Source organism: Canis lupus, chromosome 14 (genome assembly GCF_011100685.1).
Source record: "Canis lupus familiaris isolate Mischka breed German Shepherd chromosome 14, alternate assembly UU_Cfam_GSD_1.0, whole genome shotgun sequence".
NCBI lineage: Eukaryota > Metazoa > Chordata > Mammalia > Carnivora > Canidae > Canis > Canis lupus.
In genome coordinates, this window is record NC_049235.1 from 39,867,891 (window position 1) to 39,893,726 (window position 25,836).

Sequence of the window (25,836 nt, forward strand, 5' to 3'; positions counted from 1 at the left end):
TCTTTCCCCATTTTCTCTAGCATCTTCCTTCAGAGGATGGCCATCTTAGCACAGTCTCCACACTATTGTGATAGGATCAATCACCTTTGGAGATCATGTGTGACATCATGGCAAAGTCAAGTCATTCCCTCACGTAATGTCCTGGACATAGTAGAGAAAGGCTCAGGTGATGTTTGCTGAATCGCGTTATCCTGCCTCTTGGATGCTGGGAGCCCTCACTGGATGGCCTACTGACTCTGTGGTAAGACGAGACGGCCTAAACCCATGGCCCTCCCCTTCCAAGACACCGTCCCTAGTACCAACCACCCCTGGCCCACGACATTTGGTGGTCTTGCCTGTACTGGTTCTCATAGATGAACAGGGGAGCCTTCAGGCAAGAAGTCCTGGGAGTAATTGAGTCGTGATTGGCACCCCTACACTCTTCCGAGCTGACAACGAGCGGGCATGGCAGCCCATGCCTCTTCCAAGTGGCATCTAATTTCTCGGAGGTGACTTTATATTGCTTTACAGAGGCTGGCACGCTGACTCGAGGGAGCCTACTGGGAGTCGCACCTGAGCCTGGTTGCCTGACTGCAGTAGACAGCTGGTTAGTTAAGGCGAATTTTACAGTTAAATTGCGTTGTGCCTGGGAATTGGAAACTACTGCAGAAGGACAAATGCAAATGAGATTCTAGGGCAGGGCAGGAGCTTGTTAAGAAGCAGCCCCGCCGCAGCAAAACCTGACGCCTCTTGGGTTTGTCTTCAACTATTGTTTTGGGAAAACATATGGGCGGTTTTCCAAAAGGCTTTTAGAGAGGATGGAGATGCAGAACGTGGGCTTTGGGGCATGACCGAGGCATTGCTATTACAGGCAGGCATGGGCCACCCTGGTCAAATGCTGGTTCCATCCCTTTTGGGCTGGCTAACCTTGGGCAAGTTGCTTTCCACCTCTGGGCCTCTGTTTCCTCATCTGTGTGTTGTAAATAATAACACGTGCCTTGCTGGGATTAAAAAGTATACAGATACAAAAACCTCAGCCCAGCACTTGGGCATAGAGTAAGCCTTTAATCAATGCTAGCAATTTCAGCAGCATCATTGTTATTACTTAATAACTATAAGAACTTAGGCAAGTCTTTTAACCTCATGGTGCCCTTTCTCCCATCTCTTGAGGTAGTTGTGAGAATTAAGTGAAAAAGAAAAAAAAGATATATGGAGTGTTTGGCCCAGGATGGTCACTCTGGGCTGAGTGCTATATTATTAATATTGTTATTCTAATTAGCCAAGTGTCAGAGAGTCTGCTGTGCTCACCTTAGGACAGCGGGTACCTGCTGGCTAGGACTCCCTGGAGAGCAGAGTGCCCTAAAAAAAAAAGGCAGAGAAAACAAAGTAGGCATAGGGTTTCATAGAAAAGTTTTTCAAGGCAGTTGGATCTGGCTCACAGCTAATGACCTGACCTCCTTTAAACTTGGTTTCCGTCTCTGCAAAAACGGGGATAGTCACAAGGCGATAGCATTTACAGAGTCCCGTGTAGACTTGGTGCCTGCAGAGTGGCAAGGAGAGACTGTGAGTCGCTGCCAGTCTTTGTAAAACAGAGCTGTGGTCACTGAGTGGGTGGGATTTCCTGCAGGATTACCTGAGAAGGGCAGGAGAGAGCAAGAGGGGAACAGGGAGCATCAGGGAGAGAGGGGGGGAGGAGAGGAGGGGGAGAAGAATCAGGGAGGATGGAGAGAGAAGTCTGGTTAACAACACCTAAAGGAGATCCTAACTTGCAAGAGACAAACCCTGAGTGTGCATTGAGATGGCTTTTTACTCTCTTTATGGGCCTCGCGTGTACCTCCCGTGGAGCCAAGCCCTGTGCTTAGAAAGTCATCAACAGATACTCATGCAATTAGGAGTTACCCCAGTGAGAGTTTATGGGTTTGCTCATTGCTTGAAGATTCTGGAACTCCAGACCGTGGAGGTGCAGTGCCCTTCTAAAAGTCTGTGTCTGGGGGGCACTGGCCTGCCAGTCGCCCTTCACCATCTGTTCACTGTGGATGGAGAGGATCTCATAAAACCCCCAAGGGTAGTGGTTTGATCTTCCCCAGAGAGGGTGGCGTGAACCCTGGAGTGGATCTTTTGCGAGATCAACAGCCAGCCTCATCCACAGCTGGTCAAGCAAGGTGTCCCGGCGGCCAGAGAGCAGGACCTGCACCAGAAAGAAAGGAGTGGGCGATCCTCGGTTCAGCTGGGGGCAGCGGAGCTGGCACATCGGGGACCCAGCCAGTCCTGCACCCTCATCTGCTCACCCGCCAAACGGCAGGGAGAGGGACCGGCTGTTTGTTTTCCTCCCAGAGCAGGAATTCTCAGAAAATCGATTCTCCCTCATTGACAATGCATACTAAGTGATTGAAAGGCCATTAAACCCATTAATGGGGTGCTCTTTAAATAAAATAAGTCCCTAAAAGGCATCTTAGACTTGGCAAAGTCAGTAGAGCTCACAGTATGCTGGGCCTGCCCAGGGACCATAAATATAACGGAACAAATAGGGGGGGGCAGGCAAACAGAGGGTGAGGGAATCAGAAACAATGAGTAACTTGGTGCATAAAGGACAAATGTTGCCAGACAAGCTTAATGGCTTTTATTTTATTTTTGACAGGATTTACAAAACGGGTAGATGAAGGGAAGTTTGCATCTTGATTTCAGTTAAACATTTGGCACTGCATCCCACCAAATTTCATGCGCAAAATTAATTCAAATTGTCTTGGACGGAAGTGTGGTCACATGGGTTGAAAATTGGCTGGCGCTCCTGGAACAGCAGGGAGAGGAAGGTGGCCCCCTGTGGCTGGCCCGGTGGCAAGGCCTCCTTTTAATTTCTGTCGGAAACTGGGGCTCCTCAACAGCAACGACTCACACTAACTGATCACATAGAAGGTTCCAGATTCCAGACACTTTCTCTTACCAAGACCCTTTGTTCTTTTTGCCTGTTAGGTTTCTCTCTCCGCTCTCCATCTTCCTTTCCAAGCAGCTAGTCGGCTGTGTTGATCACCTCAGGAGACAAATGTGATCAGAATGTAGAGGATGCATGGCAAAGAGAAAATATTTGGGAGAAGCTTCCGCCCTCTGATTAGAAACCAGCCCCAGGGGGATCCCTGGGTGGCTCAGCGGTTTCGTGCCTGCCTTCGGCCCAGGGCGTGATCCTGGAGTCCCGGGATCGAGTCCCACGTCGGGCTCCCTGCATGGAGCCTGCTTCTCCCTCTGACTGTGTCTCTGCCTCTCTCTCTCTCTCTGTGTATCTCTCATGAATAAATAAATAAAACTTTAAAAAAGAAGAAAGAAAGAAAAAGAAAGAAAGAAAGAAAGAAAGAAAGAAAGAAAGAAAGAAAGAAAGAGAAAGAAAGAAAGAAAGAAAGAAAGAAAGAAAGAAAGAAAGAAAGAAAGAAAGAAAGAAAGAAAGAAAGAAACCAGTCTCACCGAGAGACATGGGTGAGCAGAGGGGAAGGTGGGTCTGAGCCTGTGGGGCCCTGCTTCCCACCTCTTAGGCAGACCTGCGGCCTGAGTCTCCCAACTGCTCCCTGAGGGGGGGCCTTGGGGACAGTCATAGAGGCCGCCACCACCCGTGAGGCTCAGAAGCAGGGAGCGGCTGGGTCCAGATGAACCATTTGGCCGAGAACATGGACCTCTCAGCATATGACCTTCCTGGACTGAGGACAGTGAGTCAGCTGTCCGCTGTGTCTCCTGTCCTGGAGAAGTGAGGACACAACCAGAAAGTGAGTTGAGTTAGAAGATTTTTTTTCTGGCCTACTTAAGATTGTGAGGCACTGGCTTAGTTATTCCTCACAGAAGTGCTGTAAAGTACGGCTCAGGAAACAGGCACAGAGAGGGTAAGTAGAGCCAGATAGGAGCCAGGCAGGAGCCCCCTCTACTGAGATTTTGTCCTCACTGAAGGATGATAAGAACCTCCTGGTTCTAGTCCAGGTTGCTGTTTTGTGTAAGGCAAGGACTGATTTCAAGTCTTTGGTGAGTGGGAGCAAATTTTGGGGAATAAATAGTCCAGCAGCAATATCCACAAAACTCTGTTTTGTTTTATGGTGCCACCATAAAAAGCAAGCTGGCTTCCTCCTCTCCCTTCCTTCCTTCCTTCCTTCCTTCCTTCCTTCCTTCCTTCCTTCCTTCCTTCCTTCCTTCCTTCCTTCCCCCCTTTCTCCCTCCTTCCTTTCTTTCTTTCTTTCATTCAACGAATGTGTATTTTGGGAGCCTGCTGTGTGCCAGCCACAAGCTTGAGTCCGGCCCAGTGTCTGCTCTCCGAGGGCTGCTGCCTGCTGAGGGCACATACACAAATGGGCAATTCAATTCAGGGCTGTTTTTATTTTTAAATGCCCTGAGCGTCCTCTCTTTCTTGATCCTTCTTCAACAGCACTGAACTTAATTTTTTCAATTTCCTGGATTCAAAGTTTAATATTTGAATTTTTAAAGCCAATGAGCTAGATCAATATATATTTGCTCAATTGAGTTTTGACAAAGGTATTGAAGCAGTTCTGTTGGAGAAAGATAGTTTTTTCAATAAATGATCTTGAAACAACTGGATATTTATATGGAAAAAGGGGAATCATGACCTTTATCCCACATTATACACAAAAGATAATTAAAATGGCTAATAGACCTAAATAAACAGCTAAGATTATAGAACATAGAAGAAAAGAAAGGATAAAATCTTCATGATTTTGATTTTGTCTTATTTAAGTTTTCTTAGGACACAAAAAGCAATAATCATTAAGAGAAAGATGAATTTGGGAACTGGTGACAGATGGTAGCTACACTTACTGTGGTAGAACTGCATAATGTATACAACTGTCAAATCACTATGTTGTACGTATGAAATTAAAGTAGCATTGTAAAAAAAGATGAAATTGACTTGATTAAAATTAAAAATTTTTATTCTTTGAAAGACACCATAAAAGCTTAAATAAGTAAGCCAGTTAAATGTTCACAAAACATATATCTCACCACAAAAACAAAAACCTGTATCCAGAATCCAGAAAGACATCTTATGATTCAGTAATTTAAAAAACCCAACTCGGTTTTTAAAAATGGGCAAAAAAATATCAACATAAATTTCAAAAAGAAAATGTGTAAAAGGCCATAAAGCACATGAAAAGCTGTTCGACATTTCATCTCATCAGGGAAATAAAGATGAAAACCCAACAAAATATCACTACATGCCCATAAGAAAAGCTAACTTTTAAAAAGACTGACAATACCAAGTGTTGACGAGCATGTGGAGCAACTGGAACTCTCGCACACTATTATGGGCATATGGGTCCAATGGCTCTGGGAAAACAGTTTGGCAATTTCTTATAAAGTTACTTATATCATTTTCATTTACTCAATGATTTCAATCTTGGGTAACTGAGAGAAATTGAAACATATACTCCAGCAAAAACTTGTGCATGAATGTCTCTAGTAGCTTTATTTCTTATTTTTCTTGAGATGTATTTGTTTTAGAGAGAGAGAGAGAGAGAGAGTGAGCGAGCATGAGCAGAAATGGAAGAAGGGGAAGCAGGCTCCTCACTGAGCAGGGAGCTGGATATGAGGCTCTATCCCAGGACCCTGGGACCATGACCCAAGCCGAAGGCAGGTGCTTAACCTACTGAGCCATCAAGGCACAATAAATAGTAGCTTTATTTTTAATAGTTAAAAAAACAGGAACAAAATGTTGGAGAGTATGTGGAGAAAGGGGAACCCTCTTGCACTGTTGGTGGGAATGTGAACTGGTGCAGCCACTCGGGAAAGCTGTGTGGAGGTTCCTCAAAGAGTTAAAAATAGAGCTACCTTACGACCCAGCAATTGCACTACTGGGGATTTACCCCAAAGATACAGTTGCAGTGAAAAGCCAAGACACCTGCACCCCAATGTTCATAGCAGCAATGTACACAATAGCCAAACTGTGGAAAGAGCCTCAGTGTCCATCGTTAGATGAATGGATAAAGAAGCTGTGGTCTATATACACAATGGAATATTACCAGCCATTAGAAACGACAAATACCCACCATTTGTTTCGATGTGGATAGAACTGGAGGGTATGATGCTGAGTGAAGCAAGTCAATTGGAGAAGGACAAACATTATATGGTCTCATTCATACAAGGAATATAAAAAATAGTGAAGGGGATTAAACGGGAAAAGAGAGAAAATAAGTGGGAAATATCAGAGAGGGAGACAGAACATGAAAGACTCCTAACTCTGGGAATCGAACAAGGGGTAGTGGAAAGGGAGGTGGGCGGGATTTTGGGGTACTAGGTGATGGGCACTGGGGGGGGGCACTTGAGGGGATGAGCATTGAGTGTTATACTATATGTTGGCAAATCGAACTCCAATAAAAAAATATAACAAAAAACCCCCACCCCAAAACCAGGAACAACCCAGCTGTTGAGTGGAAAAGCAAATTGCAGTATGGCCTTGCAATGGAATGGAATACTACTCAGAAATAAGGAAGAAAGAACTATTGAAGCGTGAAACAACATGGATGATTCTCACATACACTGTGCTGAGAAAAAGGAGCCAGATACCAAAGACTATGTAATGTATGATTTTATTTCTACTTAATCATCGAGAAAATAAAACTGATCTGTAGTGACAAGCGATAGGAGCAGTGGTTTCTTAAGGGTAGGGTGGGGAGACTGAGTGCAATAGGGTAAGGAAACAAGAAAAGGTTTTGGGGTGTTGGAGATGGTCTGTTTCTTACTTGAGGGTGATTGTTCCGTTAGGTGTGTACACACTTGTTAAAACTCATTAAACTGTATAAAGAGGGGATATTCTATTGTATGTAATCGTATCTCAATCAAATGGATTTAAAATGAAAAATCAAACAAGTAAAATTAATGACAAGCCTTTAAATAAATAATAGCATTTATTTTTATTAAGGGTTCAAAATATACAAACCAATTTTCTTTTAAGATTTTACTTATTTATTCATGAGAGACACACAGAGAGAGAGGCAGAGACACAGGCAGAGGAGAAGCAGGCTCCATGCAGGAAGCCCAATGTAGGACTCGATCCTGGGACTCTAGGACCATGCCCTGGGCCAAAGGCTCGCGCCAAACTGCTGAGCCACCTAAGGATCCCTGCAAACCAATTAAAAAAAATTTTTTTTAATTTATTTATTCATGACAGACACACACAGAGAGAAAGAGATATAGGCAGAGGGAGAAGCAGCCTTCCTGCTGGGAACCTAATGCAGGACTTGATCCCAGGCCCCAGGATCATGTCTTGAGCCAAAGGCAGACGCTCAACCACTGAGCCACCCAGGTGCCCCTACAAACCAATTTCTTAACCAAATCTTCTCATACAGTGAAATAGAGAAATATCAGGTATGAGAAAAACTCCACATCCTTGCCATGTTCTCGCTGCAATCTCAGGCTCTGGAAAACGATGATGGATTCATCACATAAGTAAGAACAGGAGAGGAAGACCTCCCTTATAATCATTCCAGGAATCATTCGATTCCTACTTAATCCAGTTTTTTCCTGCCCAGATTCCCAGGAGAAGTAGGAAACTGGTATTTATCTACACGGCACAACAAATTCCTAAATACTAAATTTGCTTCCTCCCCTCTCCTTCTAGAACTTCCACAGTTGTGTGGAACGTAGAACAGGTTGGCCTCCATTAGAGCCAGGAGGAGGGAAAGGGATTTGCCACACTGGCATCAGAAGAATATTTGATAAAAATACAACTGTCTTTTTTTTTTTTTTTTTACAACTTTCCTTTATTGTCTGGCAAAGTGGCAAAGAGTGCAAGAGTAAACATACTATATATTTTGCTCTGAGCATTATATTTCATTGACAAATAGTATAAGTTTTATAACACAGGCTGCTGACATCTGTTATAAACAAGGTTTTGGAATAGCTTTTGGGCATGTTCCCCTCACCAAAAGCTAGAGTAAAATGCCTTCGTGTTGTGGGCTGGGTGCCCAGAGTGTGCTGTGGAACATACGTAGACAATAAAACTCTGTTTACCAAGTGCTTCCTGGAGGAGGAGTCCTGAAGGTTCAGAAAGAGAAGGAATTCACTGTGAAATTAAGCTACATCACCCCTGTGGAATTTGGCATGTTGGCAGGAGTGAATTTTTTGTTTCTGTTTCCAAAGTGAATGGCCTCATGCGTGACTCACATTTCAGAGAACAGGAGCAGACACCAAACTGGGTGTCTTCTTGGTGTCTTAGGTTGTGAAACAATTTTTCCCTTGTAAGTTCCTTAAACAAAGGATACCCCCTTCTCCCAGGCTCCTGTCTGGACCCAAAGGAGCAGCCTTAGTTGGTGATTTGCATGTGGTTCTGGACAAGGGGGGCCCATGATCAGCATTTGCCTTCACCCCTGTCTGTTTAGGGGGTAGCAGATAGCCCCAGCTGGTGCATGGCCAATAGGATACAGACCCTGCCCTACGTAACTGCTTGTTAATATGTCGTGTGGAGGAGCGTGGTGGGAGCAAGCATCTTTGCAGATCTGCTCCTCACTAGATGTCCCTGTAAAGACGGGAGAACTATTTTTCTCTGATGAAGCAATGAGTAAGAGAAGCCAAAAAGATGTCCCAGGTCACCTTCTATGCACCGTCTGGGCAGGCAGGGCTTGTCCCTGGGATTACATCTGCTTTTGTTTTTCTTTGTACTATCTTCAAAATATAGACAGTTTCCAAAGATCTATCCTAAGTCCTTGTTTCTGCTCTTGACACTTGGCAATCCCACTCATCCCATGGCTTCCTCTTCCATCTGCGTCCATCCAGTGCTCTGGCCTGACACTGAGTCTTTGAAGGTGAATCTAACTCAAGTGGGGCTCTCTGGATGCTCACCATCGTAGGAGCCCAAACATGGCCCCCTGATTAAGAAACTAGTTTATGATAGAGGCGTGTTCAGGGTACAGACTGCAAGGACGGCATGACAGAAATTGTGATCCAGCAGGTCAGGGGAGTATTTGTACAGAAGTGATGATCTTGAAAGACAAATAGGGAGTTGGCCAGGGAGAAAGGGGTCAGGGAGAGGAAGGGCAGTCCAGGTAGAGGGAATAATTATGAACAAAGGCATCAAATTGCCTTGGGGAGTTCCAAGCATATTGATTCAAATTAAAATATTAATAGCAAGTTCCCATAGAGCTCTCTTCCTATGTGCCAAACCCTGTCCAAGCTTTTTTTCTTACTCCTACCCATACTTCAAAGCCCAGCCCAAATTATACTTCCCCTACCAACAACCCTTTCCTGATCTCTTTCTCTTCATGGAAACAATCTCACTTTGCTTTGGATTTACATTAGCATTTGACTTACAACATTTCTTGATCTTGTAGTTTAGTTAATAAAGTGTATCTGATACACTGTATTTGGCTATAAGCCCCAAGAACCCGAAAACAGGCAGATAGTTGCATGTTTCATCTCTCCCTCAGAGGGTTCAGCACAATACCTTGCACATGTTTGCTACTAGAAAATTCGCTCGTCACTGAATGAATGAGTGGATGAGTGAATGGTCTCTTCAGATACTATTGTGGTAACTCGCTGTCATGGTGGTAACTCGTTATCACTTTTTCCTTCTTGAAACCACATGTTGTGATTTAAGATTCAAGTCCCCTTTCTGTAGTACAGGACGACTTCTTCTTCTTCTTCTTCTTCTTCTTCTTCTTCTTCTCCTTCCCTTTTTTTTTTTTAACAAGAAAAAGTGTTCTTACCCATGTCTGGGGTCATTGCACACATTTTAACTTGGTCCTGGTTTGCCCTGAGAATTAAGTTATTTTGGTGGTCCTTCACTTTCCTAAATTCACCTTCTTTCTATGACTCCATTCCTAGAAAAGCTCTTTTCTATCTTTCTATCTGCTGGCTTCCAGGTTCCGCCTTGATTTCAGGTGACAGCATCTTTCTTGAAATCACCTCACCATAGCTGATGAACCCCCTGTTTAACCCAGAGACCTTCTAGACAGTCACTCTCCTGGTACACAGTGTTTCTCTTCTCCCACTTCATGTCTCTAACCCTGAGTCCTTTAAGTGTTTCCAGGCCTTCCCACATCTGCCCACACCTTCCATCTCTCCTAGAACTTACCTTCCCCACCACTGTGGAGGAGTCTCCACCATCTTGGTGACTCGAACATCATGTCCATTTCCAGGTCTCCTTGTTTTCTCCCAGGAAAGCTTTAGCATACCTAAAACCAACTGTTTTCTCTTCACATTCTGAGTAATTCTAGTTTTTTTCCCCCATTCCATATATCATGGAAAGCACTTGGCTTAATGTCTCACATAGTAAGTTGTGGTTATTTTTACTTATATTCTCTCCCATCCCCCCGGAGAAACTATTCCCTTCAGCATCCTCCGATAAATCAAAGCCCAGACTTTAATTTCATGGACATCAATATTAATTGAGCACACATTATGTGCCAAGCAATGCAAGTAGTTGGGTAGGGAAGACAGATGTGCCGAGAGGTGTGTTTAGTGCCCAGAGGACAGGGGGCAGGGGAGGGAGGTGTGTGCTGGAGGAAGTGCTGAGTTCAGTTGTGAAGAAGATGGAGCCAGGTGCATGGCACCAGAGGGCAGAAGGCAGAAAGGTAGTGGCGGAAGAGGAGGGAACATTCCAGACAGAGTGGAGAGTGGTCTTGTTTATGAAGCCCTGTCTCTCTCACAGTACTTCTGCTCAATTGCCTTGGGTGTTTCACTTAATGGACATCTGGTCTCTCCAGCTCTATTTTAAGTGTCTTAAGAACAAAGATGCTTCCACTTCCTTGGGACTGTGTGAAATTGCTAGAAGTAGCAGGCACTTTTAAGAAGAACAGATGCTGGGTAGGTGTTGGAAGGAAAAGTGAAAGGTCTGCAGAGGCGGGCTTCTTTAAATGAAATGGAAGGTTTTGCCCCCGTGTGTAAAGATAGCTCCACTCGTGCCTTGAAATGAAGAGTGAACAGACGATCAATAGCTTCTAGCTTCTGGCCTGGGTGTGGTAACATCCAGGCCATTAATATGCTGTTGGGCCCCTTCCATGGACATTTGTTTCCCGAAGCTGTGCTACAGCATTTCTGAAGTCCTTGGCTTCCTCTCCTACTGTTTGCACACCCTCAGGGAGGAAGGGCTCTCTCTCTCTCTCTCTTACTCTCTGTTTATGAACAAGGTAATGTGTGTCAAATTGTCTTGGCTTAACCAGGCAATTGTGCACCTTTAAAAGGTATGGGGAAATGTTTCTCTGCGGTCAGATTGGCCCATAATGCACATCTGTTCTCTTGACCAAACTCCAGCAATCTGCCCTCGCTTAGCTATGAAGTCCACAACCTGCTGCTGGCTGGCGGCCCAGACCCAGCAGGACCGTCTCTGAGTGGCTGACTGGCTGGGTTTCTGGCCATCCAGAGGCACTGGAGGGTGACATTCAGAGGACTTCAAATTCCTGGGTCCTCATAGCTTCAGGGCATCCCCAGGAAATCCACAAAGGGCTCAGGAGGGTCCCCTGGGCAAGAGGAGAGCCAAGAAGAGGATTCACCTATGGAAGAACCATGAACACTGTGGCAGGGAAGTTCCAGGGGAAACGGAAACCAGTATCTGTTTGTTTCCTCCTTTTAGAAGATGACCTACAAGGGAGTTGAATTCACTTAAGAGCCAGATGCATTTTTGTCCTTCCCTGAACTCTGGCTTTCCCCAAATTCCATGTGTGGGTTCTGCACTTAAGTAAACCCCTGGGAAGGATGAGCTGCCAGCACCTGGAACAATATGAAATTAGGCACAGAGGCCTTCGTGGAGGATTTCATTTCCAAAGACCTCAAACCAGCCCCTCACAACTTCTCACTGCCCCACAACCTCCACCCCTTTCCCAGCTGCCGCCACTGCCTTGGATCACGGGACCCCATTGCCTTGCTTCTGCTCTTGCCCCATTGTGGACTATTCTCAACACAGGTGCCAGGATTTGCCTCTTAAAATAGGGCAGACCACGTCATGTCTTGGTTTGAAATGTTCCAGTGGCTTCCTCCCCCTGGCCCTGCCCCTACCCCGACACAGAATAAAAGTCAAGATCCTCATATTGGCCATCAGGACCCTCCTCTCACTCTCTCCTGATTTCAGTTCCTCCCCTACCCCTCGCTCACTCTGATCCAGCCACGCTGACTGTCCTCTGCCCCTTTTGTTGGGCACTCCTCCCCCAAATGTCTTTGGTTCTTTGCCCAACTGGCCACTTAGGTCTCTTCCTCACTGTCTTCTGGTCTTTGTTCAAATGTTGCCTCTTGTCCAGGGCCTTCTTGTCATTCTAGTTGGATATGGCTCTCGTGGCCACAGAGCATTTTTTCCACTTTCCCTGTTCTGGTCTCCCCACAGTAAATATCATCCCCTAACATAATATAGATGCTACTTTTTGATTTTCTATCTATCTCCAACTTGAGTTTTGTCTGCCGCTGTTCACTGGTGCATCCCAGTGCCTGGAGTAGTGCTAAGCACATAACTGGTACTCATTAAAAATTGCTGGAATGAATGGATGGCTGATGGAAAATTGAATCGGCATGAGCAGAAGATGTAGGAAAGAAAACGTCAGAATCTGAAAAGATAGAAACAAAGAAGTCTTCTGAGAACAAAAGAGTACTCTGGACTTAGGCTGTGAACAATAACTAGTGCAGGCCATACATAGGAGAGGATTGGTCAGAGATGATAACAGCAGTAAATTCAACATTCTGGTTGAGGGTTTTATATGCTCCTTCTTGCTCAATTAAGAAAGAGAAACCCCTAGGAGATGCAGGCTAGTTAAGAAAAGTTGAAAGGAAGAGTTAAGCATGAACATTCATCTGCTTTTTCTTTTACTGTTTTTTTAAAAGATTTATTTATTATTTGAGAGGGAGAGAGAGAGAGAGAGAGAGAGAGAGAGAGAGAGCACACACACATGCATGTCAGGGTGGGGAGGGGCAGAAGGAGAGGGAGAGAAAGAATCTCAAGCAGACTCCCCACTGAGCATGAAGCCCGATGCGGGGCTCGATCCCATGTCCCTGAGATCATGATCTGAGCTGAAGTCAAGAAGGGAACCTTAACCAGCTGAGCTACTCAGGCGCCCTGCTTTTTCATTTCACAAATACTTAATAATTATCTGCTTTGTGCATGCCACTCTGAGGGGGCTATGGAAGACCCCAAATAAATCAGGCACCTCCTTCTGGCCACACACACACACACACACTCACTCACTTTCAGGGGGATAAGACAAACACACATTTGCCAAAACCCAAGGCCAGATGTGACAGATGCAGAAGTTACTGTCCTTGGGGTCTTGAAGAATCCTTGGGGAAGGTGGCACTAGGCCTGAGCCCTGGGGTGGGGGTCGGGGGGGTCTGTGTGAGCTAGACCAGGTTGTGGGAGGGGGCAGTCTGAGCTGAGGGAATGGAACAGTAAAGGGATCATGTCCAAGGAGAGGGACTCAGTCATATGTTACCCCAGTCACACAGCGACCTGGTTCCATCTGTCAGAGAAGTCATTTTCAAAGCTACCATTGAGGAGGAGGCTACATAGAATAAATCCAGCATCCTTCTCTCCCATGCTCTCATCTCATGGCTTCAAAATATGACCTCTGGACAAGCAGCATCAGCGTTAAGTACGTAAGATGTGACGTAAGAGGTTAGAAATGCAAATTCTCAGGCCCTGCCCCAGACCCACCGATTCAGAAACTCTGGAGATGGAGTCCAGCAGTTTGTGTTTTAACAGGCACTTCAGGTGATTTTGAGAACTGGTACCGTAGTACATTTCCCACCTATGTTCCCCAATCAGCAGGCATGCCTCAGGAGTCATGAGGACCCCAACAAAGACGTCTGATCCTCAGCAGGAAACGCCAAGACCATGCTGCAGGGGCCCTATGCCTATGCCAAAACATGGCAGGCTGACGGATGGTACAATGGCTCAGATCATTCCTTTATTCAAAGAGGACTTTGATGGGATGCCTGGGTGGCTCAGCGGTTGAGCGTCTGCCTTCCGCTCAGGGCATGATCCTGGAGTCCCGGGATCGAGTCCCACATCGGGCTCCTTGCAGGGAACCTGTTTCTCCCTTTGTCTCTGTCTCTGCCTCTCTCTCTGTGTTTCTCATGAATAAATAAATAAAATCTTTGAAAAACAAAAAAACAAAGCGGACTTTGAACTTCCTGGACTTTGGGCACAAATCCTGTGTCTCCACTGTCCCAGTCTGTTGGCCATTTCTTTCTGTAGCAGGGAAGTAGAGTCCCAGTCTCAGCGCCTTGAGTTAAGCATCACCTTCTTCAGGGACCTTGTGTACAGTTTCAGTGTCTCTGGGAGCAAAGCCGTCATTTGGGTCTGGGGGTTTTGTCCTCTACGTCATCACCATTATTGAGAGCATCCCCTCATCGACACACAAAATGCTGATGGAGGATCTCTGCCACGTTGGGTGCTGTGCTCTGAGAGCGTTACTGACCCTTCCTCCAGTAAAGAAGATGGACCTAGTGGGAGGAGGAGCCCGTGCATATTTGGAGGGACCGCAGAAGGACAGGGGTGTGAGAGGGAGGCAGGATCTCATGATGATGGGCTCTGAGGCAGGCAGCATTTGTTTGCATCCTAACTTGGCCAGTTATCAGCTTGTTGATCATGGGCAAATGATCTATTTCTTGGCCCTCATTTTCCTCCTTTGTGAAACAGGTGGAATCCCAACTCCCACATGTGTTTGTCACAAAGAAAGGGGGCAAAGATTGGAAAGTCTTGGGTACAGTGGCTAGCATATACGAAGTGCTCAGTGATTGGCAGCTCCCACAATGATCAGTGTGGAAGGAGACCAATGTTTCCTTGTTTCTGAGTTTGCTGATGAGTCACCCCCCTTCCAAGCGTCTACCCTTGCACCTGCTGACTGACAAGAGGATCAAGACCATGCTCCCTTCTCCCTTTTATTGGGACAATGATTTCTGAGAGCATTCAATGAGCACTTGAGGGCCACTGCATATCTTTAAAGGAGCTGGGAGAGAATTGTGAAAAATGGGTAAGACCCAGTCTCACGGTGTTCACAGCCTGAGAGTCCAAGTTCCTTTTGGGTGGTGGGTTCTTCAGAGAAGTCCTTTCATTTCATCTTTCACAAATCCTTAATGCCCTTCCATGATAAAGACAAAAGAAAATGCACCTGGGACATACAGTGTACATCGTCCTGATTATCAAAAATTAAGCAATCTGAAAACATAGTGTTGGGGAGGCTGAGGACTAAGGGGCCTCTCATACACAGCCAATTGGAATATAAATTGACACTATAACTTTGGAAAACAATTTGGAACTGTCTAGTAAATTTGAATATCCATATATACCTGACAACCCAGAGATTCCACTCCTGTTTATATACCTGGAGAATCTCTTCACTTATGAACTTGAAGACACATGCAAGAGTGAAAATTTAAAAAGACAAAACAAAATTCGAAACAACCCAAATTTCCATCAACAGAAGGCTGGATAGATAATTGATGGTCTTTGCATACAGTACATACAATAGACTATGGGAATGAGAGTCACTAAACTGGTGATCCCAGCAGCCTGGCGAAATCTTGGGTAACATAATATTGAGTGAGCAAAGCAAGTACCAGAAGGCTACTTACAGTGTGATAATAATGTTGAAAAGCTTCAAAAGCAAAACCAAACAATATACTGTTCAGGAATATATATTATATATATGATATACATATGTATGTGATAAAATTATTTAAAAAATAAAATGATAAGCACAATTTGGTACAGGAAGGGAATGTAGAACCCAGATATGTGCAACAATATTGATAATATACTACTCCTTGAGCTGGGCTGTATATTCATCAGCATTTGTTTGTTTTATTGTTTCGCTTCCTATCTGATATTGCATGCATTACATTGCATGTGTTCTTATGAATATATCAAACATTGCATGCAGTTTTTTTAGTCGAGCTTTAGAGGCAGGAGCGTGAATCTTATTTCCCACGTAATCTTGGGTTGTTACTTCCCTTCTCAAATCTGTAATAGTTAGATCTATCATTTTTTGAGAGCTTACTGGATGCTTGCCACTGTGCTAAGTACTTTCCATCTGATATCTCACTTAGTTCTTGCAAAATCTCTTTGATGTGGATACTGTTCCCCTTTTATAAATGAGGAGCTGAGCCTAAGGGAGGCCAGTAAACTCACCAAGGACCAGCTAGTGAGTGGCAAGGCGAGGATTCCAAGACAGGCCTGACTTGAAATCCCTCCCTCTCACCAGATACTGTAACCCGTCCACATTTGTGAAATCAGGAGCATTCTCACAATGTCACCGGGTTGTTCTGAGTCTTTTTTTTTTTTTTTAGGTTGTTCTGAGTCTTGAGTGCACCTGGGAAGCATGTTATAGACGTAAAGGCCTGTGGTGTGCTAGATCCTGGTAGGAGCCCCCAGCCTGTCCCTCTAACCTGGGTGCTCTGTGGGGTTGGTGCTCCTCTACTGCCCTTGCTGACTTCACTCCCTTTCAGGCTCAGAGGTGCTGACGTAGAAGCAGGTGCTGAGGGTGCCTGTGGCTTTTACCCTCAATCAACTTTCCTGTGGGCATTGTGGTGTCTGCAACCTTAAGAGGCCGGGCCTTGGGTATGGGGGGTTTAGTAAAACAAGGAATCTTTACTGCAGATTGGATCTTAAATGCACCTGAATACAGGGCGGTGGTTCTGGAGAGTGTGCAGGTCTTTGCTTCTCCACACTTGGGACAAAGCTGTATGTTCCTGCTGTTCTTGTCCCTGTGGTGTGAGCACCTGTGTGGAATCAATGCCGAGTGGGACAGGCACCCACATAGCCCAATAGGGGAACAGGCAAGTGGCCTGAGGACTGGATACTGCAGGCAGTTGAATCAACTTAAATTGTAGCAGCTTAACTGGCTTCTTTCTCGTTAGAAATATGGGGACGGCATTTAATGCCCCCACGGGCCTCTTGTTGGGTTGACAAAATCTTCCCATAGCAACGGATCCCTCCAACTTAAAAGCCCAATCAGAGGCTTTGCCTTAACTAGGAGAGAACCAGGGTGTGGGTAGATTAAATGGGAATTTCTGCTGGCTTCAGCAGAGTGGTTTCTGGAACTCATTGGTTTTGGCTTTTTTTTTTTTTTTTTTTTTAACAAACTGACTCCGAGGTTAGTTCCCTTGCTAATTGATTAATTCTGATGCTTGGTAATTACATGTGTTTAGAGAGTGGGTAGGATTTGGTTCTCCTGGAATAGAACTAATTTGCCATTTGAGGTAAAGAGCAAAATTCAAGTCTGGTGTACAAAGCAAACGTGTTTTGCCTTTCTTAGATGTACACCCTGAGCTTATGATTCTTGCACTAATCGTAGCTAAATTAGAGCAACTGGCTTGTTTACTTTAGATAACTTATAGCCATTCCATGTTTTTTCCTGTTGCCTTAGAGATGAAAGAGAAAGCCACCATTTGTAGGATGCTCATTATGTTCTGGGCTTTTTATGTGTATTATTTAATTTCATTCTCATGACATCTCTGGAGGAAAGCATTATAATCTCTATTTCACAGTTGGGAAACCCAGCTAAGAATGTACCATGTTCAGGATTATAGTTAGTAGAGGAGCTGGGGTTTGAACTCAGGTCAGCTGGCCCCACAGGCTTCCACTAAGCACACTGCTTCCCAGGTCTTCCAGTTTGGGCCAACCTGGGCAAAAAAAAAAACAAACAAAACAGAGGGCTGAAGCAATGTGGGTGGTGACAGCATGGCCCTGTTGTCTGGGAAGTTGATTGCAAGTGTTTCTATTACTACTCCATGTGAATAGTTTTATTTCCCATGCAGTGACTTGGTCTCGCTTGAATTTTGTATTATAATTTGATGTTCCTTTGAGTTCGCCACCCAGCTTGACCACTCACCTTCTCCACGTTTTAAGTTTCTCATTGATAAAACTGGGATAAAACTAGGATTTACTTGGTTGCTATGAATTAAGTAAGAAACTCCCATGTAAGGCTCCCTAAAAGGGGATCTGTTATCATGGCCAGCTTTGAAGTGCACACCTTTTGGTGGCAGATCAGAAACAGCTCACCGTGGTCTGTAAACCTTGAAATTTATGAGTCTGTGTCACAGTATATTATTAAGAAAACAAGACCTCAAGGTACTCTTCCTATTTGGAAAGTGATTTCTGGCATTGGATTTTGTGGCTTCAGTGTGTTTGTTTGCTCTTAAAGTATATAACTTGGGAAAAGTAGACTTTAAGCTCCTTATTCTTTGCAACAAATGCCTCTTTCTTTCTCTTGCCTGTTGCCCAATATTGATGTAGTATTGGATGTGTTCATTCACTTATTCAGCTACTATGAACCCTTGCTTCATCTTCCTAGGGGCTTGGACTTGCATCCCCTAGGTCCCTGTGCAAAGGAGGCCAAGTTCTAGTGCAGGGAGACATAAACTTCCACAAATAGTCATATCACTCACATCACTTCATATCACATATAGGAAATATGTTGGAGCCAGGAGAGGAAGCAGCTATCTGTGTCTGGAGGAAAGGAGGAAAGCAAGGGAGAGTTTGCAATGGAGGAAACCCAGGAAGAGGAATGGGAGGCATGTGACATTCTTTGTCTCGAGCCTAAGGAATGTGATAGGGTCAGGCGTGGGTTAAATGTGAGGGAGGCAGAAGGGAAGCCAAGTAAGACCAACAGTCCAGATTAAGAAGGAATTTCCAGGCCACGCCAAGGATCGAGGCTCTATGTGTACACACCCAGAAAGCTACAGTGGTTTAATGGAGTAGGAGCATCAGATTTCCATTGCAGAAGAAAAGAAGCTGAGACTGGAGGCAGGGAGACCAGTTAGTACTAATAGCACCTTGTGTTTTAACTCAGTCCTCAAAACTACCCTACGAAGTAGGTAGTGCTGTTACCACCTTACCAATGAAGAAGCTGAAATATAGAGAAGAAACTATCCCACAGTTCACATAGCTACTAAGAAGGGGCCACTTGGATTCGAACCCTATCAGCATGACTCCAGAGTCTTTAGATATAAACGCTAGACAATGGTATCTTACTAGAACTCTACCATCTAAGAAACTATAATAATAGTCATCATGAGAAATAGTGACTACGGAGTCACCTATACGGCACTGAGGCTGTAGGATTGGGGACAATTGTCCTCTGTAGCACAGGTTGCTACATGTCCACTCCTGTCCATTCTGTCTCTTAGAACTCACCATTTTTATCTGAGCACCTGAGTGCCTGCTATATAGATTATAATCCCCAGCTATCCCTGCAGCTAGGTGTGGCCATGAGGCAAAGTTTTGGCAAATGAAATATTTAGGAGTGTTGTATGACAGCTTCTAGAGAATTTCCTAATGATTGGCACATGCTGTTTGCCTCCTTCTTCCTTATCCCGTTCTCCATCCTGCCTTGTAGAATGTAGATGTGGTGGCTACTATCTTGGATCATGGCCACCGGAGCCACTCCCTGGGAGGAGCATGGACACCTGCAGTCTTGGTGAAGCAGAACCCCTATACCAGCCTGAACTGCCTTCCCTGGGATTTTCCCTGAGAGACAGGTACATTTTTATTTTGCTTCAGACAGTGTTATTTTGGGTCTTTGTTACTTTCAGCCAAATCTAATTCTTACTAACATCCCCCAACTTCCTAGAGGAAAATGATAAATGTTGAAAATATGATAGAACAGAAGGATCAACGTAGATAAAGTCAACTCTACATGTTGTAAAACAAAAGTCATGGTTCGATTTGTTTGGCAACTGTTTAAAAATCTCAAAATTTTTGTCAAAGTAGACAATGAAAACAAGGAAAGCTACGACCATGGGAGAGTCACACTGATTTCCTAGTGTGTCAAGGTCAGGAGACACAAATGTGCCAGCCTTCCATTGTGTTGGGGTCATATTCCCCATTACTACCCCCAGAGGAAAGTGATCACCTGTAGCAGATTTTATTATTAGTTCCTCACCCCCTCCCTGTAATAACAGGATTATACATTCATGCCCTTTGCAACGTGACATTGGCAATGCCTCCTTGTAAAGTAGGTGGAATATATATTCTCTTGCTATTAATTTTAGGGCTTGCCCATGCAACTTGCTTGATCAATGGTGTGTTAATGGTTACGATATAGGTAGAGGCTTTAAATATGCTTGGATGGTTCTATTTGCTTCTTACACTCCTACCATGTACTGTGAGAAGGACATGTCCTTGAATTAAATGCTCATGTATGAAAATACATGAATGCTCCTTTTAAGTCAGTACAAAGATATGAAGATACCAACTGGAAGCATCATGATCCAAAATCATTGCAGTGATCATTATTTTGGTAGCAGCTTTATTTAGATATAATCCAATTCCATACAACTCACCCATTTAAAGTATACAATTCAATGGTTCTTTGTATTTTTACGGATCTCTGTAGCCATCATCACAGTTTAGAATACTTTCATCAGCCCCCAAAGAAACCTCATACCCTTTAGTAGTTACCTCTTACTCCCTACATTCCAGTACCCTTCTCCATCCTGAGACCACCACAAATACACCTTTAATCTCCATGGATTTGTCTGTTCTGGACACTTCATACAAAGGAATCATACATTATGTATTCTTTTGTGACTGGCTTCTTTCACTGAGCATCATGTTTTATTTTTAAAAAATTATTTATTTATTTATAGTTAGTTGAGCATCATGTTTTAAAGGGTCATCCATGTGATAGCATTCATTCCTTTTATTGACAAATAATATTCCATTTTGTGGCTATGTTACATTTTATTTATCCATTAATCAGTTGATGAATTCAGTGGTACTTTTGTGTAACCACAGAAATGTGCAGAGGGAAGAGGAGCAGTGCAATGTGTTAATGCCTTATTGGGACTGGTCACATCCACATAGTGTTACACCTACATAATAGTCCATCTCTCATTGTAAATAAACATGTTGCCATATGATTTAATATATCAGTCTCTCTGAGATCTCTCTGAGACTAACACAAAACGGTGTCTCCAGGTATAATCAACTTACAATTCCACATAGCTCATGGATACTAAACGTTTCTTACCAGGTAATTAAGTCCTTTCTTCTATCTGGTCCACTGGGCGATGCTATCAAAATTCTGAGTGTTACTTCCTCCTTCATGGCCTGTACACTTGGATATCTTTATTTTACTGAACCAGCAAGCATACTGATACTCAGTTTCAAATATATTCGTCTATATTGCTCACGGTCCACCAAGAACTCTGTCATCTCAATTACAACGGGAACACTACAGTGACTAAGGAGTCCTGGAGTCCCACCAGAGGGACTCTGATATGCCAGAGATGCAACATATCAGATTCGAGCGATTTTCTTTGGAGCAGGTGCTGTCAACCCTAGAGATGGAGTAGCACTATTTCAGAAGTGTGTCCCATTGCTTTGACTTAATTTAGGCTAAATGGAAATTATTTTTAAAGAGGGGCAAGAGAAAAAAGTGCTCACCAAAAGTGCTTATCAAAAGTGCTCAGAGAAAAAAAAAGTGCTCAGAGACTTGCAATTGGTAGATAGGTAAGTCAGTCCTGGAGATTGAACCCACAGACGAGTGATTGTAGTTAGCAATACTGCATTATAGACTTTAAAGTTACTAAGAGACTAGATTGTAATTGTTCTAGAAATAATACTTATGTGACCTGGTAGGGGTATTAGCTAATGCTAGGGTGGTAATCATATTGCAATATATAAATGTATCAAATCAACATGTTGTATACCTTAATCTTATACAGTGTTATATAACCATTATATCTCAATAAGAAAAGAAAATAATCTGTCATGACCAAAAAAAAAAAAAAAGTGTTCAGAGGAACATGGGTTTAGGAAGTTTAAAAAATACTATATGAAAAAAAATACTCCATGGCCAGTAAACCCCAATGCTTACAAGACCAGATGGGAAGAGCCAGTCATGTGGAAGGATTGGAAGGAACTGTATGAAGCTGGAGAATACAGATCAGCTACATTTTTAATTATATGCCGATAATATTAAACATGGATAATCAAAAGATGGGTAAAACTATATTTAGACATTATGAAATCTATTCTTGAATAACCTTGTGAAAGATTATAAAGCCCAGCTGAGATCCAGGGAGGACAAACTGGGGATTGATTTGCCATTCCTGAGTTAGCTCGGAATATAAAGTCATAATGGATCTTCTGGGATATTTTCCACACATATAGCAAAGAATTACTCTATGATATCTTACAGATTTCTAATCAATTTATTTGAGAACATTATACATATAAGCCCGTGGGATATTTTTCAGTTTAAGGATCATTGCAGGAAGAGCATCTTTCCTGTGTTTGGTGTCTTTACCGATTGGTGGCTGATGAGACATCTCCCCATTCCACTGATCCAACAGCAACCTCCAGGCTTTCTTTCCCTAAATCACCAAATGCAAAAGCAACCAGACAACATCACTTCCATTCCCAGGGGCAGCTCATTAAAGGGGGTGCGCTTGCCAACCCTGCCCAGGCTTCTGCGAGTCTCTGGCAGCTCCCCCTGCAGGTAGAAAAAGGAAAAAGGGGCCAGAAGTCAGCAAGAAGGAAGAAAGGAACTGCCACTGCCATGAGTAAATCTTCATTATTATAAAAAAGGGAACTGTGGTTTTACTCTCCCCGTTTTTATGACGAAGTAAAATAAAATGGAAAAGAAGACGAGGGAAGTGATTGCTTAGTAAACGGCCTCAAACCTAGCACGTGTTTATTTAAGCGTCTCTGTGCAAACATAACCCTGGGTGTCCGTTAAATCAGCAGGCATGTCAGTTGGCACTTCTGGTTACAGACCATTTTACGGTCATACATCATTCATAGCCGTAAAAGCCATTTGCCCTCTGTCACCCAACCAATCAGGATCCAGCCAAGAGGAAGCAGAGCAGTAGCCTGGCAGTTTTCTCCGGGCCCCTCTGAATTTCCTCAACCTGCTTCAGCAGAATGTCACAGAGAATTAACTCTCCTGGGTTATTAAGAACCCCTTCCCTTTCCCCTCCCTGCTAAAAAGCAAGATGTGATTTCAGGCTAATATTTACCCCATCACGAGCAATGCCTCGTGATGTCTGCGGTTAAGAGAGCAGCAGGCACTGCACACCGTCCAGCGTCGTACCTGCTGCTCTGAACCACTGGGCTGGAGGTGCGCGCCGGGGGCGGCTCGTCATGCCTCTGCAGTTCACTCCTAATGCCCACTTGGAGTAGATTGGAAATTGATGTCAGTCTCTGAGCCACCCAGTGGGTAACCTTGATCTGTCCTTGCTTCTCTCTGGCGAGTTCACATTTTTTTTTTCCACTCCCCGCCTCCTCACTATTATTTTGTGATCAAAGTGGAGATGCCTGCCAAGGCCTGATGACCGCCTCGGGCCTTGCAAACCGTGCACCTTGCGGTTCTTCCCAAATGCCTTTGCCTCTGGGATGGTATTTCGCTTCAAATGCCTCCCCAGATCGATCCCCTTTATATTTATTATTTATTCACTCTTTCTGGGTGCACACCTTCATTTATGAATAAGCCTTGAGAGTCGTGGTCACCGCTCCGGTGGGCACCCGGACGGCCAGGTCCGGTCGCCCTGCTCCGTCTCTGCTCGGGTACATCCCTGGCCTCTCCAGTCGTAACACGCTAGGATCAATTTTCCAGTGGCAGCTTGGCAATAATAGTGCAAAATGTATATTAATACAGAAATAGATTGTGAAACTGTCCTTAAACAAACAAATGAGCCACTTTAAAATATTACTGCTATAAATGACCATGACAGTCGCACAGCACATATAATAAAAAATAGCTGCTCAAGAGAAGCTGCTGAATTACTATAGTAATAAACCAGATGTGATTATTATCATTTAACACGGTCATTGAATACCATGAATCCCTGAAGCCATTAAAATATTTATGATTAAACATTTGCTATTCCTTATAACAGAACATATAGTTGGGTACTAAAAAACTGTTAAAGTATTATTTCAGCCAATATATGCCAGTTCTATAATAGAGGTCAACCAACATTGCCCAAATTCTTTAGAAGAGGGATGAACAGCTGCCTCTCCATATCTTGACATATTTCAGGATGTTTATGCCAGTATTATATACTGTCATGGTCCTGAGGAGGGTGTATCGACTACACACTACTAAGGTAAAAATATGTTCCTGTTCTTTATATTCATGAACAGATGTGGGCTTGGGGGCTGTTCTGGTCATTCTTCTAGAAAAAAAGCAGATGTAGCAGCTGGTTTCAAAGCCCTGCTCAGAGCCCGTGGCATCCGTTTTGAACATTCTACAGAAAGCATCTCCACCAGGGGGCCTCCAATCGGCCAGCCGGGGCTGAAGAAGCGCCAGGGAATTATAGCCCGTGGGAGCAACCTTTGACCCTGGCTCATGTTGTTGGGGAATATATATCTTGGCCAAATATGTGGACACACCTCTCTTTCCAGCTCTGTTCCTTGCCTGTGCTCTTGACCTTGGTTGCTTTCCCCATGATTGTTTTCAGTTAAAATGTTCGTTCAGTTAAATACAAATTGTGTTTGTTATACTAAGCTGAAATATGACAATCAGTGTCTGCTCAAGTTTAACTAGAGACACTTCTGTGCACAAAGTCAATGTTTCAGGGTATTTGCTTCTCATCTCTCTTCCTGTTTCTCTGCAGTTCCAGCTTCATCACTGAGTGAGGGTTGTTTCCAGGAAAGGACCTTATCCATCTGTGCAACGTCCTGGTGATGACCCAGGAGTGGAGAGCTCTGTGCTAGAAAGAAGAGCTGAATGAGAATTCTCCATCACTCTTGCTTGAGGTGTACCTGAAGATTTTAATTATTCATGCTACCAGAATTGGTTCCTTCTTGTTAGATGGATACTGCCAATAATTACCTTTCCTTATATCTTTAGAGTTCTATTTTCCAAGAAATAAGATACTTGAGTTGTTTGAACCCTGCCAAGGGATAATGTGGTAAGAAAAAAAATGTAGGAATTTTGGAAGGAGATCTGTACCTCCTTCCTGTACACACACACACACACACACACACACACACATATAAAGCATATTATATAACTCTTTCATGCTTCCAGCTTTCTAGAGCTTAATTTTTTCACTTGTGAAAGGGCCATAGCAACTATACAAATTGATAAAATGTGTATAGAGCATTTATATATACTACCATATGAGTAATAGGCATTTAATAAACATTAAATGATGAATGAATGGTGAATGTACCCACTATGAAGCTGTTCCACACTATCCTGGTGAAAACTAAATTCTTGGCATCAGATATTACCTATTGGGAATCCATTTCATTCCCAGCATGTCTCTCTCTAGCTTCCCATCATATGATTTGGGCAGTGTTATATATCTCTGTCATGTGGGTTCCATATTTGTCCTTATACTCCCAAGTTCTATTCGCATAGGTCCATCCTGCTCTTGCTGTGGTTTCACATTTGTAGGTTTAATAACCTGGGAGGCCATCTGATGTACGTACAGGAAAACTCACAAAACCTCAGAGTGGAATAAAAAACATTTTCGAAGACCCCTGCTGGCTCCGTCAACCTTAATGAGCTATTAGATCATTAGAGACTCTTTGCCATCAATTAGTCATTAGATCGGCAACCATTCATTGATGACAGGGCTCTCCTACTTAAAGGGATAGTGCTATTGGAATGCAAAGGGGACATTGCTGGCACCTTTGAAACTCTGAAAAAGTAGCTTCATGTGGTCTTTTTCCTTTTTTTTTTTTTTAAGATTTTATTTATTTATTCATGAGAGACACAGAGAGAGAGAGAGAGGCAGAGACACAGGCAGAGGGAGAAGCAGGCTCCATGCAGGGAGCCTGAAATGGGACTTGATCCCAGGTCTCCAGGATAACGTCCTGGGCTGAAAGCAGCGCTAAACCACTGAGCCACTTAGGCTGCCCTCATGTGGTCTTTTCAACTGTCATTTGCCCCAAAACTTAAAATGAGGCTTATCTACTATATTGCTGCTTAAATTCTCATG

General features: G+C 43.8%; 1 long non-coding RNA gene across 2 annotated transcripts; it reads left to right on the forward strand.

Annotated features, from left to right (window-relative positions):
• On the forward strand, positions 1 to 25,486 carry LOC119863945. 2 transcript variants are annotated; one of them, XR_005369215.1, is made up of 4 exons: positions 1 to 241; positions 6,372 to 6,540; positions 19,275 to 19,416; positions 24,502 to 25,486. It is a non-coding gene; the product is annotated as an uncharacterized LOC119863945 (long non-coding RNA). The 2 variants fall into 2 exon arrangements; XR_005369214.1 differs by lacking the exon at positions 1 to 241 and adding an exon at positions 3,471 to 3,728.
• Positions 25,487 to 25,836: the final 350 nt, after the last annotated feature.